Raw genomic sequence first — 17,247 nt, 5'->3', positions numbered from 1 at the left:
GAGCCCCAACTTCTTGGCCCCTGTCTTATATACCAAGGTGGTTCTTGACCTCCCAGGTTCTGGGTTGGATAAAGATTCAAAATCCCTTTTAACTCAGAAAGTTTGTCAATAATACTTTAGAGTTGGTGCTGCCTTTTCTCTAAAGCTGGTTACATGGTTTCCTAGAACTTTTGCCAGGACGGCAGCCCTCCCTGTGCTTAGAAGGGTCCCATCTGCACAGGGTCAGGCCTCTCTGCCAATCAGAGACCAACCAAAAGTTTCTGCAGGCCAGCTGAGTACCCAGAGTTGAGAGGCACTTGACCAGAGCTGGGTGTACCACAGACACACATGTGGTCCACTGTCTGCCTGGGGAGATCCTGGGGAGTTATACAGCCCTTCCTGTCCCAGCCCTCTCATCTTCGTGTGGGGCAGGGGGATTTGGAGACAACAGGTGAGTTTTAGGATTCACAGTCTGCAGAACTGGGAAGTGAAAGTGGTCGAGAAGCAGCACAGCAGTAATGCCAGGATTCACCCCATACTTCAAAGTGTCTTATCCAGGGTGGATGTAGGAAGTAGGAAACAACATGGTAAAATCTTACCTTCCTGCAGAGACCATAAACTGGTTCCAAAACCGGCTCAAATTGGGGTTAGTAGCCTAAAAGTCTGTCTTAGAATTCCTTAATCATGAGAAAATGGGAGCTTGAGTTTCATTCAAACCAACAGGAAACTCAGGGTCTCATAAAGTCTTCGATATAGTCAAGGGGAAAACCCTGAAGTCCAGTGTTAACACCTGGATTACTGTCCTCACTCTGTTCCTGGCTCTGTGCCTGGGTTTATGTCTGTTAAGTTGAGAGGACCCCCAGGTATGGCACAACTAAGGACACAATGAGACACTAGGTGTGAAAGTGTTGAGTGGTCACCCTGCTCTGAAAACAATAGGAATGGCCTGTATCCAGCTGGTGAAAGCTGAGAGGAATGACTCGAGGGAAGGTGTGGTCCCATCCCCAGGCCTGGGGTCACCTGGCCTGAGACCCCTGTTTTCTCCAGTTGCTCATCACTCCTCTGTTAAATAACCATAACAGCTTTGTGTCCGGGGCAGAGGTCCAGAGGCCAGTCCGCCCCCACTGCTGAGCCTGGTGTGGGCTGAGTCTGGGCTCTGTCCACTTGGCTCTTGGAATCTGTCACCCAATCTCATTACCTGGAGTTGGGCCTGCCTGGGGGTAGGTGAGGAGTTTGGGATTTCAGCACCACCCTACACAGAGAATAAAAACTTGGGAGGTCAAGACAGGAGGCGATTAAAGAAGAGGAGAGGAAAGGGGTGAGTCAGAGATCTCAGAAGGGAAAGGAGCTGCTGTCTTTGCCAGATTGGTTATTATACAAAGAATACATGTGAACTGGAAAAAAAAAATAGCTGAAGCAAAAGAAGATCAAAACGATTGTTAGTCTCACTACCTAGAATTAAAACAGTTAATGTTTTAGCTACTTATGTCCTGACTTTTTACATACACATACACACACACACCAATGTATATAAACAGAGCTTTAAATGAAAAGAGGATCCTATTCACTCATGCGCTGGTAAACGTTTAACAGCTGGCCAGGGGACAGGATATTCCTGATTCCCCTGGTGTAAATGCTCCCACCATGGCTGATTTCATACTACCAACATGATGTCAACCAGCTTGTAAGACTCCTGAAAATTTAACAATCAGCTTTTGGGAACCAGCAAGCCCCCCTCTGCCAGCCCACCACTGACCAAGTTTCACTTTCCAATTAGCCTTTCTCCCCCACTATGTAGTATGAAAGTCCTTCTGCGTACACTTTTGAAAATTGTCTGTATCAAATTACTTCTTGAATCAAAGTTGTTTTCCTTTTGGAATTTAGAGCCAGATCATGGCCTATTCTGCAGGTTGTAAATGTTGCCCTCTCATTAGAATTGGCCTGTTTCTCATGTTCTGTGGATCCTTGTGTGAGTGGGGAGTGGACCCATATGTTATTAGGTGGCAGAAATAGAAAAAAAAAAATGACGGATTAATGTGATCCAGTGAAAGAGAGTGTGGAGGCCTGGAACTGATTCCACAGTCCATTATCCCAGGACGGATTTGACTTAAGGCAGTTTTCTCCTTTGCAGCTCCTTCTCCTTGGCCCAGGCAGCTCAGTTCTATAGTTGTCACTCATTTCCCCCTGGCTTTTCTTATGGAAATTGGACCCCCTCCTGTCTGTCTGATGAGAATGGGGCTGCAACTGTTTGGCCTGAGTAAAACCTCCTAATCAGAGCCACGTTTTCCTTGTTGGATGGGAGCTTTGGGAAATTGTGAGAGGAAGGAGTGGAGGGCTACACTTGCAAAGCTGCAGTGTGTGTGTGGAGTCATCTCCCATGTGGCTCCAGGGTAATGTGTTGCCTTCCTATGCTGGTGGACTATTATATCATGGTGAGAGTCTTCTAGGTGGAAAAAGTAGTCAGTGCCAAAGGTCTCCCACACTGGAGTTTTAATTGCCTTGAAAGAGGCTGAGCTTCATGAGCTTCTGATAATAAACCAGGCCCAGTGAGTGAGTTTAAGAGTTTTGAACTGAAGAGTCTTGTAGGTGTAGGGAGCAGGGTGCTATCGGTGGGCAAGATGGGGTGGGAGGCAGTCGTCACAGTAAGAAGGGAGGACTTGCCCTTTCCCTCTACTTGTGTGACCAGTGTAAATGGAGAAAAGCAAGAAATCTAGTTTGGATCCCTGACAAGACAGCCAAATTCAGATGCCTGGAGTATAAGAAGCAAAGGACAGACCCATCGTGAATCAGGGGCCTTTCTCCCCTGGGTCGTCTTTGACTCTTCCTCTTCACTGTTTCTTTCCGTACCAGCTATTCCATGTGGTCACCTCGACAGGTCAACTCTGCCTCTGCAATGGCCCAAGAAGGTGCGCCTTCCCTTGTCCCCACTGCCCTGGTCCTGGTGGTCACCCTGTCACACCTGCACTATGCAAACAGTCTGCCACCAGTGACTCCCTGCTGCCTAGTCTCACTGAATCTGTAAAAACTCCATCTGTACACACACACACACACACACACACACACACTATTTTTAAAAATCAGCTGAGTTAATACATGTTCCTGATTAAATTCATTAATTCATTTCTCTGATTAGAAAATCCACAAATGTAAGGATGAAAAACCTCCCATAGTCTTACTTTCCTTAAAATAGTTGCCATTTTAATGAATATCTTTCAAAGAGATTGTTTTCATTCTTATGCACAATTGATATGCAATCAGATTCATTTATAACCTGCTTCTGGTGAACATTTTCCTACATTGATGCCTTCCTAAAATCTCAAATCTGGTTATATCACACCTTTGCTTAAATAATTAAATAAATTAAACCACCACCAATCCAAACCCACTGCCCATGCGAGGAGGGCCAAACCTCTTGGAACAGAAGGGAAGGCCAAATCTAATGGGTGCTGGCACACACTGGTGTCCCACCCCCACCCCCACACACATTCTGGGCCCCCCCTTTTGCCTGTTGCATGAATTCACAACGTACCCGTTTACTCTGAGAATTCCCTATGAACTGGCTTGTGTAAATCGCTCCCATCTCCCACAATTCCCACTTTGTGTTTTCATTCTTTCAGATTTATCCTAAATTATTTATGTGTCTGTTCTAGGAAAATTGGGAAACTTTGGAGGGCAGAAGCAGAGCTTATTCAGTTTGTATTTTTGGCACCTTGTGGTAATGCCTGGCACAGGTAAATATTATGGAATGAATTGGCCTTAGTTTGGTAGGCTGTTTTCATTCTTTTGCCAGTTTCATGTTTTTGTTTTTATTACTGTCCATGATTAATCCATATTATATTTTCTTTGCTGTGTTTTGGGCTTGCTCTACTGAAGTAGGAGACATTGGCTTGGAGCCGTCCACTACTTCAGTTATGCTTTGCTGGTGGACTGAAGATGTTAGTTTCAAGTGGCTTTACTGTACCATTTAAGTCTGCAGACTTAAACTTTTTCAAAGTCAACAGCCCAGAGTCAGGCCTTCTGCCTTTTTCTGAAGAGTTGATTTATAGGTTTATGGAAATGTTTGAAATGGGAGAAAGCTGCGTGGGTAAAAAGTTTCCAGAGTGGGAGCTCCACCCTCAAAGCCAGGGGACTGGTTCAGCACTCACCAGAGAGAAGGGTGCAGGAAAAGTCAAGCATGTGAGAGTGGAATGGGCTGTCGTTGTCCCAGGGCTGCCCAGGCTGTGGGAGTCTTCACCTCAAAGACACCCAAAGGCCTCTGGCCTCGTCCTCTGCCTGTACTCCAAAGACAAACATCTCAGGCAGTTCACACTGCTCGCGCTGCTCCTTGGGGTTCTGAGGATGCTTAAACACGGGGAGGTTTTGCCAGAGGGAGGAGTAAATTTATTTTCAACATTTCATCAACAAATACTAAACTAGAACTACTTTTATTCAAATTCATAGAAAAGGGAAAAAGCTAGTCAGTTTGGTTCTTCCTATGCATAATATCCAGTGAGAGAGAAGGATGAGCAGGTAGATCCACCTTTATTGCTGTGGAGCTCAGAAGTTTAAATCTGCATGTCTGTCTTCAGCATTACCTTTTAATAGAAACTCCAAGTACAAAACCATGTCTATGCCAAGTTGTTTTCTGAATACAATAGAAATCGAACCCAAACTGGCTTCTACAGAAAGGATATTCAGTGGTTCCAGTGTCCAAAATGTCATCAAGATACCAACTTCATTTTATCTCTCACTCCACCATCCCCAGCATTAAGCTTCATCTCATGCTGGTATCAAGATGGCAATTCTTAGACATCTGACTCAGCCCTCATGGCATCCAGAGGAAGAAAGGGACTGTTGCTTCTTGGCGCTTTCTCTTAGGAGTGAGGTAAGGTTTCCACAAAGACCCCTAGAAGGTGTCACCTCATGACTTATTGACTAGCAGGGGCTCACCTGCCCACTCCTGAAACCACTGCTGACCAGGAAGGATGTTGCCATACTCAGTCAGCCCATCTTCAGAGCTGAGACACCCACTGTGCAGAAGAGGATGGATGAATGCCTGAACAAAAATCAGAATTCTGTAAGGGGGTAGAAAAGAGGGATTGGATGCCAGGCAGACAGTCAACAATGTCCTCTACCACTCAAAGTAAGCCACTGAGTTGGCTGCCAACTGTATTTCCTAGTGATTTTAAATAGATTTTAGCTACTTAATTCAAGTAAGACCTTACCATAAAAATAAGCAAATACAATTGATCAAATCAGAGCAGCTGTAGTTGTAAACCTACAGAAAAGACTGTGTGGTCCAAGGACCACAGTTTGACAATCTCTGGTAGAGTACCTCTTGGTTTACATCAGATATTTTTCTACTCCTTATCTCCTTTCATCATTACAAGACAGTTGTACTGTGTGAAACAAGAGGTCAGCCCGTCACAGAAGACCAGTATTTACAGAGTTCAAGCAAGCAGGGGCACTGAAGGAAGGCAGCTGTGCTGGGAGTAGCAGATCTTCCCACATGAGATACAGGAGCCAGGGAAAAAAGTTCCTCTGAATGGGATGGTGAACTATGACCCCAGAGCTGACCCATTCACTCTCTGCCTGCATAGTGTGGGTGGCCCTGGCCCAGAATACTTGCCTCCAGGAAGAAGGAAGGGCCTGTTGAGGCAGTGACAGAGAGGCCGGGTAGGATTGCTTCACAGAGAGCAGATGAGGTGTGCATGTCAAAGGCTCTAAAAGCTTCATTTTGGGACAGGATAGGTATAGGATGGCCACATAAAATACATGACTCTAGTTAAACTATCTTATCAGATAAATAATGAATAAAATATTAGTATAAGTATGTCCCAAATATTGTATGGGACAGATATATGCTCAGGCATACTACAATGTTTGGCACATATTTATACTAAAACATTACTCATTGTTAATTTGAAATTCACATTTAATAAATGGGCACTATAAATTCTTACTTGCTAAATCTAACAACCCTCCATGGGTGGGAAGTGAGGGTTCCCCTGGAACATAGGATGTTATAGCTGACTTTCCTCTGTCGATCTCCATTCTGAGTCATGGAGTAGCCAGCATCTCTTGTTCTACCCAACCAGTAGGTTCTAAGGTCCTGTTACAGCACTTACCTGATATGGTTGTTTAAAATGCCATCATGGCCTCTAGTGGTGCTGAGGCTAGTTCAGTTTGTGGGGACTGCCGCAGACTTAAGTTCTGAGGGTGAGGATGGCATCTTGCTTATTGCACTCAGTAAATATTTGTTGAATGAATGAATGATTCCTCCTTTACCCAGTGTTTATCTTGTAGAGTCCAGGCACCCCAGACGCACAGGCATCTTTCCATTTCTCTTCTGGTCATGAGATGGGTGGGAAAGGACTTGGGTGGAAGGCATAATGGACAGAATCTTGGAGAACAGGGGAAGGAAGGGTGATGCCGAGATGGAGCAGGAGAGAGCAGAGCAGTAACGGGCCCACCGAGCGTGGGGCAAGGGCATCCACACAGGGAGGTAGGTCTTGTTTTTGATCATCCCCTCCGGCGAGGAGACTTGCGCCTCCAAGTTGAGACCAGGTCTTCAGTTATTTTCACAGGATCCATTTGAGTCAGGCTTGGCACGTGCTCATTTGCACAGAGGGAATGATTCTCAACCTGGAGTCATTTGACCAGGGGCTCAAAGCGTGCTGGAAGTGCTTCAGGGGAACTTGGTGGGTGCAGGTAATGGCCATTTTACTAATCTTGGTAATTCCCCAGATCAGCAGGGTGCCTGGGAGCATATTTCTCACAACACCTATCTCTGCACGCTTGGCCATGTAATGACTAGATTTCTGTCCTAAAACTAAATCCATAATGGACCCAACTGTCAACATTTCCCCCATACAGACATGCCTCAGGGCCTACACTTTTCTCAAATACAAAGAACTATAATTTTTTTTTTCATTCTAATTTCCTGTTTTCCTGGTGAGAGGTTTTGCCTAATAGATGAGAACCTGCTTCCAATCCAAAGTGAGTTTTTGCCACGTGACCTCACGGACACCTAGCTCTGATTGTCGATTGGATGGCAGGTCCCTCCTCAATCTGTTTCTCCATCTGTGTAGTGGGGATGCTGCCACAGGGCTGCAGGGCCCTGGGAAGTGCTAGAGCTGTCTGGAAACTCAGCAGCAGAAGGCTCCTCAGCAAGGCTCCCACTCAAGGGTGGTAATGAAAACAGTGGTTCCCCGGGCTTTTCCTTTGTGACTTTAGTTCTGTCCCTGCCGACCTCACCTCGCTCAGGTTCTCACATGCACCGCTCTGTGTGGATCAAAGCCATGCCACCGAGTGCCTGCTGCCTGACTGCTTTGTGGTGTCCTGCGGTTTTATGAGGTCTGGATAGTGTCCTTGCTACACGAAGGCAATAGAGACACTGCTGCCTACAATTCTGTCCTTAGAAAGAAAGACACATTTCTGTGTTGAGAGTTAAACTAGTAAACACCTCGTTGTATACAGTTGAAGAGCCAGCCTGAGGAATACTCAGTTTCTAAGAAATTGTCCATTTAAATATATAGTATCCAAAACTCACATCTTAGTGATCTTGGGGAGGATGTACTAAAAAGTCATTGTGCCTATAAGTCAGAGACAAGAAATCAATACTTGTGATGTGTGGAGTGCAGTTTGGAGAAAGGTGTAGGAACAGGACGGGGATCGTGAGTGCAGAGAAAAGGAAAGAAAGCCCCAGGAGTCAGGTGTTAGTGATGCCTTCTGAGCATTGCCTAGTGGAGGGGATCTTGCCTAAGTGGACGCTTTCCCTTGCAAAGCCCAGCCTGGAGTAGGGAGAGAGCAGAGAGGGTCAGCTGGGGGCCCTCCTGTGCTCACCTGGTTCTCCTTGCTCTGAAGGCTGCCTTCCTCTGCATCCTGCCTGCAGGGACAGCAGGCATTGCCCAGGTGGATGTAAACATCCTGCCCACTTAATAATTGTATTCCCAATGGAAAATTAATGTGTGAGGTTTCTTGCTGGTAGCCGTGTATCTGCGCTTGAGGGCAGATGCTCATTCAATGTGCAGACAATTCATGTTTCTGAGCCTGAAGACCGAGGATGGGACGTTGACCAAGATCAGAGTCACCTTGTGGCATCTCCCAGCCTGCCACTGGCCTGGCCCAGCCACACCCTTTCCCTGGGCACGTGCACCCTCACAGTGGCACTAATACAGCAACAGCAAAGTCTTAGCATGTCTAGTGTGCCCAGCCTCCCCGGTTCTCCAGGCCTCTCCCCGCAGTCGTCATGGCAGTGCCCAGAGCACAGCCTCCTTCTGATGATTTCCTGCCCGTTCCTTTCCATTTCTGCCATCTCTTGTCTTCTTATTTTCTCTCTCCTTCATTTTTCCCGCACCCCTTTTAAAGGCCAAGATGGCCCATGTGTAGCTGTGGGAGCAGTGAGGGGTCTGGATTGGTGGATCCCATTTCTTTGCAGCCTTTCTGTCTCTGTGATTCTATTTCCTGCCAGAAGGGGTCAAATGAGGATCCCTCTGCTCTCCCTCCCATGGACTCTGCCCTGCCTTCTCATGACAGTTGTCTGTGGCCTTTCCCACAGTGAGGCCTGGGAAAAGGGGATGCTTCTCAGAGAGGCACAAGGGCTGAACCTTTGTGCTCTGTGCTCTTTTCGTTTCCTCTGAGGATACTCTCTCGGCACCAGGCGCTCCAGCCCTGACTCCTGCAGCAGCCTGGGGAGGAAGGGAGTGGGGGCTGCTTTCTGTACCATGAGGCCCTTGACAAATTGGACAGTCTGTGGGGCCTCAGTGGAAACACTGGATTTCCTATTGTACCCCACCCACCAGGCCAGTTCCTTCCCCCTTCTTGAAACTTTGTTTTTTTCTGCTACTCCAAAGAGCTTTTATGCAGTATGATATATTTCTTCTTGTCTTCTGGAAGAGCTGAACTGTGGTTATAAGCACGTGAATGTAAAACCACCCAGGGCCCCCTCCCTCCCTCTGTGTTGGCAGATGCTCAAAATCTGATAAAGCGATTTGGCCCATCTCTTCCTCAGTTTAAAACTTCCATGTGTTGTGTACATGCTTCTTAATGAGGTTACCAACTCCATCCCTGATGTGCTAAGTCAGCTCCAAAGTCCAGAAAAATGCTGGAACTGGAAGGAAACTTAGTAGAACCACCTCATTTGGCAGGTAAGGAAACTGAGGCTTAAAGGTACTAAGTGGCTTGCCAGGGGGCCTATAGCCAGCTACTAGCAGAGTGTATTACTGGCTATCATAAATATTTGAGTCTGTTAATTAATGATGAGGTCAGATCCTGTGCAGTCATATGCTAAGGATTTAAATACAGTAAGTAGATGATTTACACAATAGCCTAAACACTAGAAACAGCTAAGCAACACAACTGTTCAGAAAGGAACAATTGTAAATACTGTAAAATCACTACCCATTAAAAAAAATAACTGCAGTGTACTTGAAGAACTTGTCATAATGCATGCTCTATGCTGTTTGCATGATCTATAGGATTTGGCATGACAGATTGGTGGCATCGTGGCCATCAAGTCCATATAAAGCAGGGATGGTCGCATTAAAATGGGGAACCAGAGTGACCCCATGTGTGTCTTACTGCTAACACAGAAGTTGTGACAGTCTCAATTATTTCAACTGTTTCAAGGCACTGAGTTGCCACTTCACAGATATGTACATTATCTCATAATGTCCTCTTTTCATAATCACTATGCTCTTTTAGAATTGAGAGACCTAAACTTCAGAAATATTTTTAATCTAGAACTGGCCAAATCCTGACATTCTGAGTAAACAATCTTAAATGGCCAACATACAAACTTGTTTCAGTATATGAAGCCACAGCAAACCTGTTGTAGAAGTTGGTACAGAACAGAAATAATTTATAATATTCATTTTAGTTTTCTGGTTGTCAACTGTTGTCTTGCACTCATCTTTACAGAAAACATTCATGATGTTTTATGAATTTCTGCAATTTCTATCCATTCCCATTTTTTGTTATTTGGACAAAGAGTTGATGTTTTAGGACATACATGTCATCAACTATTAGATTCTCAAAGTAGCTGCCAGGTCGTTCTTTGTCATTTCATTCATTTTTTTTCTTTTTTCCCCCAGTTCTTCAAGTGTCATTAGAACCAGAAACTAAGGTATCTTGGTCTTGTGTTGATGTGCATTTCTCTCATCTGTAGAAGTGAAGGCTGGATGCTCTGGTCCCTAAAGTCCCTCCTAGGTCCTCACCCTCTGTAATTTATATGAGAATACCTCTTTCATCCCTTGAAACCCAAGCGTAGATCTTGGAAAGCCTCACTTTCCAGAGCTGATCATGTGCCCCCAAATGTACCATTTCGTGGCCTTTCCCACACTTTACCTAATGATTTTTCTCAACAGTGAACCACAGCCTCCACAGGGCTGTTCATCATTTCTTCCTTGCCTAGTAGAGTGTCTGGCATAATGAACCCCTGTTGCATGGAACAAAGGCTGGATCAAATTTTTCTTCTGTCTCATATGCATAGCCATTCATCTAGTTTAAGTCAGCCATATAGATACTGAAAAATTAGCCAGTACTTTCCTTTTCCAAAACACAAGCCAACCTAAAGGAGCTACAATCATTTGTATTTATAATATTTCTCAACCAATTGTGGATTTTTCTGTGACAACTGGGAATACACAGTGGTACCAGCAAGCCATTGGGTGAATTCATTCATGCTTTCAACTCTTTAAGGGGCAGGAACATGCCCTGTTTGTTGTTTTGGTGAACACCCCCCACCCCAACACACACACACACAATCAATGTAGGAACTCAATAACAGCTGCTAATTGACAAAGTAGCAGGGCTGAAGTTCAAATCTCAGGGTTATGTTCTGGACTTTGAGGGTCAAAAGTTAATTAAATCAATGTATTCCCTGGGATTTTGTTCACCTACAACAGGATGTCTAATAAGCAGGGCTTAAGCAAGGTAAGGGTCTGTTTTTCTCTTACATAGTAAGTCTGTTGGTGGTCGGCCTAAGGTCAGTACCGCTGCTCGGAGACAGCAGCCTTGTCTTATGGTTGGCCACAGATGCTTACCAAAGCTGCAACCACCTCATCTGCCAAGTCTAAGCAAGAAAAAGGAAAAAGAGGCCCCATAAAAAAATAACCCTTCTGGTATCCCCACTGAACACCTTCATGGGCCAGACCGTCTGTTATGGCCACCCATCTCCACAGGGCCACTAGGGAACATACTTTTTTGCTTGGGTACTTGGTCCTCAAACACAGGTGGATTTCTGCCCATAGGGAAGGGAGAAGGGGTATTTTTATCTAGGCAACTAGCCTCTGTTCTCTCCTTTAGTTCCTCAGACATATCCTTCCTCCCATGGGGGACAGACTCTCCATTCCCAAAGGAGAAGGCAGCCAAGCCTCCTCCAGTTATATGTCAAGATTAGGGCCCTGGATTTCTGGGTGATATGTGGTCCCCCCTTCAGTTTGCACATAACCCCTTACAGCCAAGCCCTGGCATATCTAACATGCAATACCAGAAAAGATACAGAATAGCTACAATATAAACTCCCATTTATAAAAGGGGGGGGTGGCATACACAGCAGTTACTGTCCATAGCAATGACCACATCCTTCTAGGCAAGAATAGCAAGGCCAGCCCCTCCATCTTGTGGCTGCATGAAATGCCTGTTCATTGCCCTCCATGGCCCTTGCCTCTCTCTGGGAGACTATTCCTCATCCACTGTCTTCCATGGCCACGTCTGTGGTGAGCCTGGGAAGGACACCCTTTCTGGGGATTATGCCCATTGCCAACCTCCTTCTTGTTGATGGGAATTGCTGGGGAGAGGGAAGCAGAGGGAAAGTTGTGAGGTTGCTATAGGGATTTAACTATCCTGGGCTGTTGCAAACCAGGTTTGAGGTTTTGGCAATACGGTTCCCCCACAAACTTAGTAGACGTCTGTCAATGCCTGATGATTTATTTCCTTTCCTTTCTAGCTTCTGCCCCTCTTCCTAAATTTTAACTTAACTTTTGCCACTTAGTGTGTGCTGTTGGAAGAGTTGAAACAACAGCCTCCAGTGCCTAATCACACTTTTGCAGCAGGCTTACAACCTCTGTCTCTAGGGCACCACCCACCCCTTCTGATAAAGCAGGTTTTCTCAGCCCAGCAAGGGTCCGAAATGTGGGCCTCTCAGGAGACTTAGATTGCAGGCTGCGTCAAGGGTGCCTTCCTTAGCAAAGTGGTATTTCTTCCCATCTTGCTTGGCAGCTGAGTTTGGGAGCACTAGACTTTGCTCAGTGTGACAAGTCACCTGCCCATATTCTAATATTTTCCTGCCATCTTCTCTAACATCACGGCCTCAGTCAACACATCAGTGACCTTCCAAGCACAGTGGTTGGCAGTTTAACCAAGTATTTTGCATCACCTTTCCAGTCTACAATATCCAAGTCCTTCACATCGGCCTCTCACCCTCCCTCCCTGGCTCATCCAATCCTACGTTTTAGATTCTGTTACTTTTAGTTCCCCCACTTCTCAGCACCACACTGTGTTACTTGTTTAAGAGTTTAGTTTGGCTCATTGGTTGCATTTGGAAAGATCCAAATAACAGTGATTAAACATGGGGATGTATTTTTTTTTTTGCTCTTTTCTTAAGAAATGCTGGTGTAACCCCACCCAACAGTTTCCACTTTCATCTCATTGGCCTCAACTAGGCTGTACAATATCCGTGCCTCCAACAGAGGCTGGCTTAGATGGGAGGCAGCCCCATGCCCAGCAAGATAAAAAATGGGTATCAGCTAAACAGCCACCAGCACCTGACACAAGCTACCTGTTTATTTATTTTGTCCTATGAGGATAAAATAATTTTGGACTGGATTCCTCTTGATGTTTAGAAACATTGGTGGCAGTAGAGTAGGGATTACCAGGTAGGGTGCCAGCCTGGGTAAGTCAGGTGTGAGTTCAGAAGGGTGAGATCTTCAGAAGCAGGCAGGCTGCATGCTGATGTAGAGAGGAACATGGCCAAGTCCAGTGGGCCTGGGTTCTAGCCCTGGCTCTGTTGTTTACCATGAGACCCTGGCCAAAAAATATCTTCTCTGATTCTGTTATTTATCTGACTTTAAAAAGGGAATTCTAGCAGTATCTCAGTATTGTGGCAGTTAAATAAGGTAATGCATGGAAAGTGCTCATTTACAACAGTGTCTGACACAAGGTTACGGTCAGAAAACATTAACCATTAGCCGATGTCGGTAAAATGGGGTCAGGTGCCCATGTCTTATAATGTGCTTGTGAGGATGGGAGGAGAGAATGTGACAGTGCGGAAGGATCCGCTCAGTGGAGGCATTTCCCCTCACTCCCTCTCATGGGCACACCCATCCTGTGTCCCTCCTGGCAGCCACACAGGCTCTGCCTTCAGGTGTGGGCACTCGCTGTCCCCTGGCCCCAAACAGCCTCCCCTTAGATGTCCTCTCACCTCAGTGTCTCACTTTATTCTCATCTCTTCTTGGAGGGGACTTTGAGAACCCCCTCAGACCTCTGTCATTCACTAGCCTCTGACACGACCCTAATTCTCTCCATTGTACTACTCGCCATCTGCCTTGATAGTATTTTATGGTCACTAATTTGCTGTCATCAGAACACAGGCTTCATGAGGCTTTGTAGGAACATTGTTTGGTTCAAGGCCCAGCACATGATAGACACTCAATGAACATCTGTTGAATGAATGAATAGTAGATATTTAATCAACATTAGTTTGCTTTTAAAATGTGCACATTTTCTAAACATCAAGAGGAATCCAGTCCAGCAGGTAGGAAGATTCGAATGAAGGTTTAGGAATTTGGAACTTAGCAAAGATCAGCATAGGAAGACATCAGAAATACAAGAGAGAGAGAGAGTTACTACAAGATAGCCCAGGGTGAATGTGACACCGAGGCAAGGTCTGGATAAATCCAAGGAACCTTTTATAACCCCCTCCAGGGTCAGAATTTAGCCTCTGGATTTTTGTGACTCTGGACCTGTGACTCTGGGCGCATGATAGGTTTCACCTAGTTTAACGATTCTCAGTCTTTTTCATTATTTTCCCTGTCTCTCCACCCTAGAGAAAATTTTAATTCATTTAAACTCTAACACAAGATATTAAATACTAAGGAGTAAGATTTTTTTCAGGTTGGATTGAGCTTTTTTGTGAGGAGGGCACTAACTGTTATGTTATCTAAGATTTTTTTTGGTCCGCTCACCCCTGAATCAGTTTTCAGTCCCTTTTGGGTGATATGAGTACAAGACTGAGCTGAAAGGGGCCCAAGAAAGTTGGCAGATTCTAAACATAGTATCAATAAATTACCTCAGCAACCAGAAGCATTTATTTTGAATGCTAAGGCTGTCAGCTTCAGGCTACTCAGAATTAATTTAAATTTTCATGGCTGTGTGCTTGAGATGGGACTCTAATTAGAGAATTACGTATGATAGGCACAAGTGAACTGTTCCATGAAGTGGATTTTTTGTTGTCCACAAAATTCTGCTCACTGTTAAAATGGATTAATCTTCAGGCTGAGAAGCTTTTAGACCTTCACACAGATCAGCCATTGAGGGATATTGGTATTTGTAGCTGGTTGCAGATTTCTGTTCTGTATCTTTTCTGGGTCAATGTCCTGTTCCCTGGAGCTTCATTGGATATTGTGAAAGAACCACTCTTCATAGTCTTGCAAAATGGTGCATCTTTTCTTATGTCCCAAGTCATTTCACATCACTACAGCAGATGGGAATGACTCTACTTTCATTGTTTATAGAAAATCCCAGGAAAATGAGTTGGTGGAATGGGGCTAGAAGGATTACTGGGAAATTCTTAATTACAGATACAGAATTGCAAAGTTATGTAGCTCATGAACTCCAAAATAAGACTTACTATCTTTGAGGGTGTCTGCTCACTTGAAATGACTTTTCTTTTTCTGAAAACTCCTTCCCTGCCCTCACCACATTCAGAGTTGGGGTGGACAGCCCGGTTGATACCTTGTGACTCTACCTGCTTGGCCGTAACTGATTGGACTATAGATGAACTACTGTTCCAAGCTGAGTCAGTCAGCTCTGCTCACCTTCAGTGCGTTAACTAACAACTTTTGCATTGCAAAGTGCAAAAAACAACTCAATGTAAAGTTTAGTGTTTTTTTTTAAGTTTTTTTTAAGTTCATTTTTTCTTTGTTTCTTCTTTTTTAAGTATTTAACTTTTAAAAATGTAATGTTATTTTAAACATTGATACGTTTCAGATTGAGGGGAGGGTAGCAATGCAGCCCTGTCCAGGACGGCTGAAACTAAGACTAGGAATGCTATGGGAGAACCAGTCTTGCATCTCTGCCTTCTCTTGATCAGTTTTATTTTACTTCTTGGCAGAATGGCTTTCTTGGCTACTCAGTACACACAGCAGGCAGAAATTGCCCTCCAAAGCCCCTCATTCAAATGCCACAGTTCCCACCACATGCATAATACTAGATCCTTTCTCCCTATGTTCCAGTACTCAGTTGTCAGGGAAGAACTCCGGACCAGCTTGCACAAGATGCCCAGTTCTGGGCCCAAAGCTGGTGGCTGGGGGCTTATATTATGTGAACATGGCTGCCAGGAAAGTACCTATGTCATTCTGCTAAGAGGGTTGTCATAGACATGTTACACCCTAGCTCCCACTTATTTATGCATCTTCCCACTAGACCATGAATTCCTTCAGGGCAAGGAATTTGCCATATCAATAGCATACTTCCAGTGCCAGGTTCAAGGCCTCATTCTTAACTGATGTTCAGCACATGCACTGAAGGAATACACGTTGACATCAGGAATAAAAATTCTGTGTTACTCTGAAGTTTGGTTTTCTTCAATCAGACTTAATTAAAGAGCACTTTGCCCAAGATAATTACTCTGTTTTCATAAGTATGGAGCCATCTGAACTGTGACTAACACCTTGAATCACAGGCCATTAACATTTTAATTTAAAGGATCTTTAAAAAAATCAGTTTAAATAATTGAGAGTCTGCAAAGTGACAGGCATTGTGTTGGCGTACAGAACATATTGATGAGTAAGACACTGTGACTATATTTGAGGACTTCACCATTGCATATGAGGCCTTAGAGATCACTCAACTCTTTATTTTACAGATGAGGAAATGGAGACTCATAAAGTTTGCTAAGCCTGATGGAAAATGTTTTGATTTATTCATAAGATTTAATATGTCTGTGTGGAGTTACTTTTCAATGAGAGGTGTTACTTATTTTGGCCAAAGGGAACATTCAATTTTTGTACATTTATGGATTATCTTTCTTAGATCTTTCATTTCTTTTTAATAGGCATGTGATTATACAGATGATATTTGCTATACGCTTTTGATTTATTTGGAACCAATTAATGGCTGGCACTCAGGTTCTTTGGAAACTCAAAACTTACTATATTAGAAATTTCTTTATGGGTACTGAGTAATAAGGTCATTCATTATTGACATGGCTTCTGACACCTCTCCCATTTGTTTTCATTCCTTGTTAAATCACTTCCTGAGAAAGCTAGAGAATGTTTTTCATCATAGATGGCAAGGTTTATATTGACTTTCTCTGGATGAAAGTGAGGTTCAGAGAAAAGAGTGAAAGGGGTCATTTTTCTGTGTTTACAGAGAATGGAGGTGAACATTTTCTTTGGTGGAGAAGGAGAATTGGCAGTGGACTTCACCTAACCTTTCACTGGGGGGGCTTATTGTGTGGCAGGTACTGTGCAGAATTCAGTAGAGGCAAGACTGCTGCCAACTCTTGCAGGAAGACACCCCTGCTGTAGCTGGCCATGCCGGCTGGCGGCTGCACCACTTCTCTAAGCAGTGTGTTACAGGGCAAGTCGAGGAGGGGCCAAGTCTTCTCACCCAGAAGCTGGTAGAAACATTTCTCTGGAGGTGATGGCTTTTAAGTTGGCCCGAGAGTAGGTCATTTTCAACAGTTTATAAAGTAAGAGAAGAGACAAAAAGCTGTAGTATGCAAAGGAACAGGATTCCGTCCAAATCTGCATGACAATGATGGAATTGATGCCTGGGCCTAGGACTGGTGGTATCCTTCTGCAACATCTGAGTCTCTCTGTAGTGCTGATTGGCTCTTTTCCTCTTGGCATCATTATCAGAACATAGTCCTGGAATGGAGAAACCTTCCTGTGTATGCGTTTGGCTGACCAAGGTGAATGGACATAGATTTTTTTAACTTTCTAGGAATGTAAGTTCTTAAATATGTCCAAACCTTCTAAGACTTCCAAAGAGCCTTGGCACACAGCCCCCTGGTTGTATGTGAGCTCATTGTAGGTTGTCCTGGCAAAAGTCATCTCATTACCC

The 17,247-nt window shown here is 44.5% G+C and overlaps 1 protein-coding gene across 1 annotated transcript in view; it reads left to right on the top strand.

The window, feature by feature from the left end:
- Window positions 1–17,247, top strand: part of PDZD2 (PDZ domain containing 2) — a 356,418-nt gene that overhangs the window by 105,421 nt on the left and 233,750 nt on the right. The gene's annotated exons all lie outside the window — the stretch shown is intronic.

Source organism: Manis pentadactyla, chromosome 2, assembly GCF_030020395.1.
Source record: "Manis pentadactyla isolate mManPen7 chromosome 2, mManPen7.hap1, whole genome shotgun sequence".
In the NCBI taxonomy this organism is placed as follows: domain Eukaryota; kingdom Metazoa; phylum Chordata; class Mammalia; order Pholidota; family Manidae; genus Manis; species Manis pentadactyla.
The sequence above is the reverse complement of the archived record's forward strand: the minus strand, read 5'-3'. Positions and strand labels throughout refer to the sequence as shown.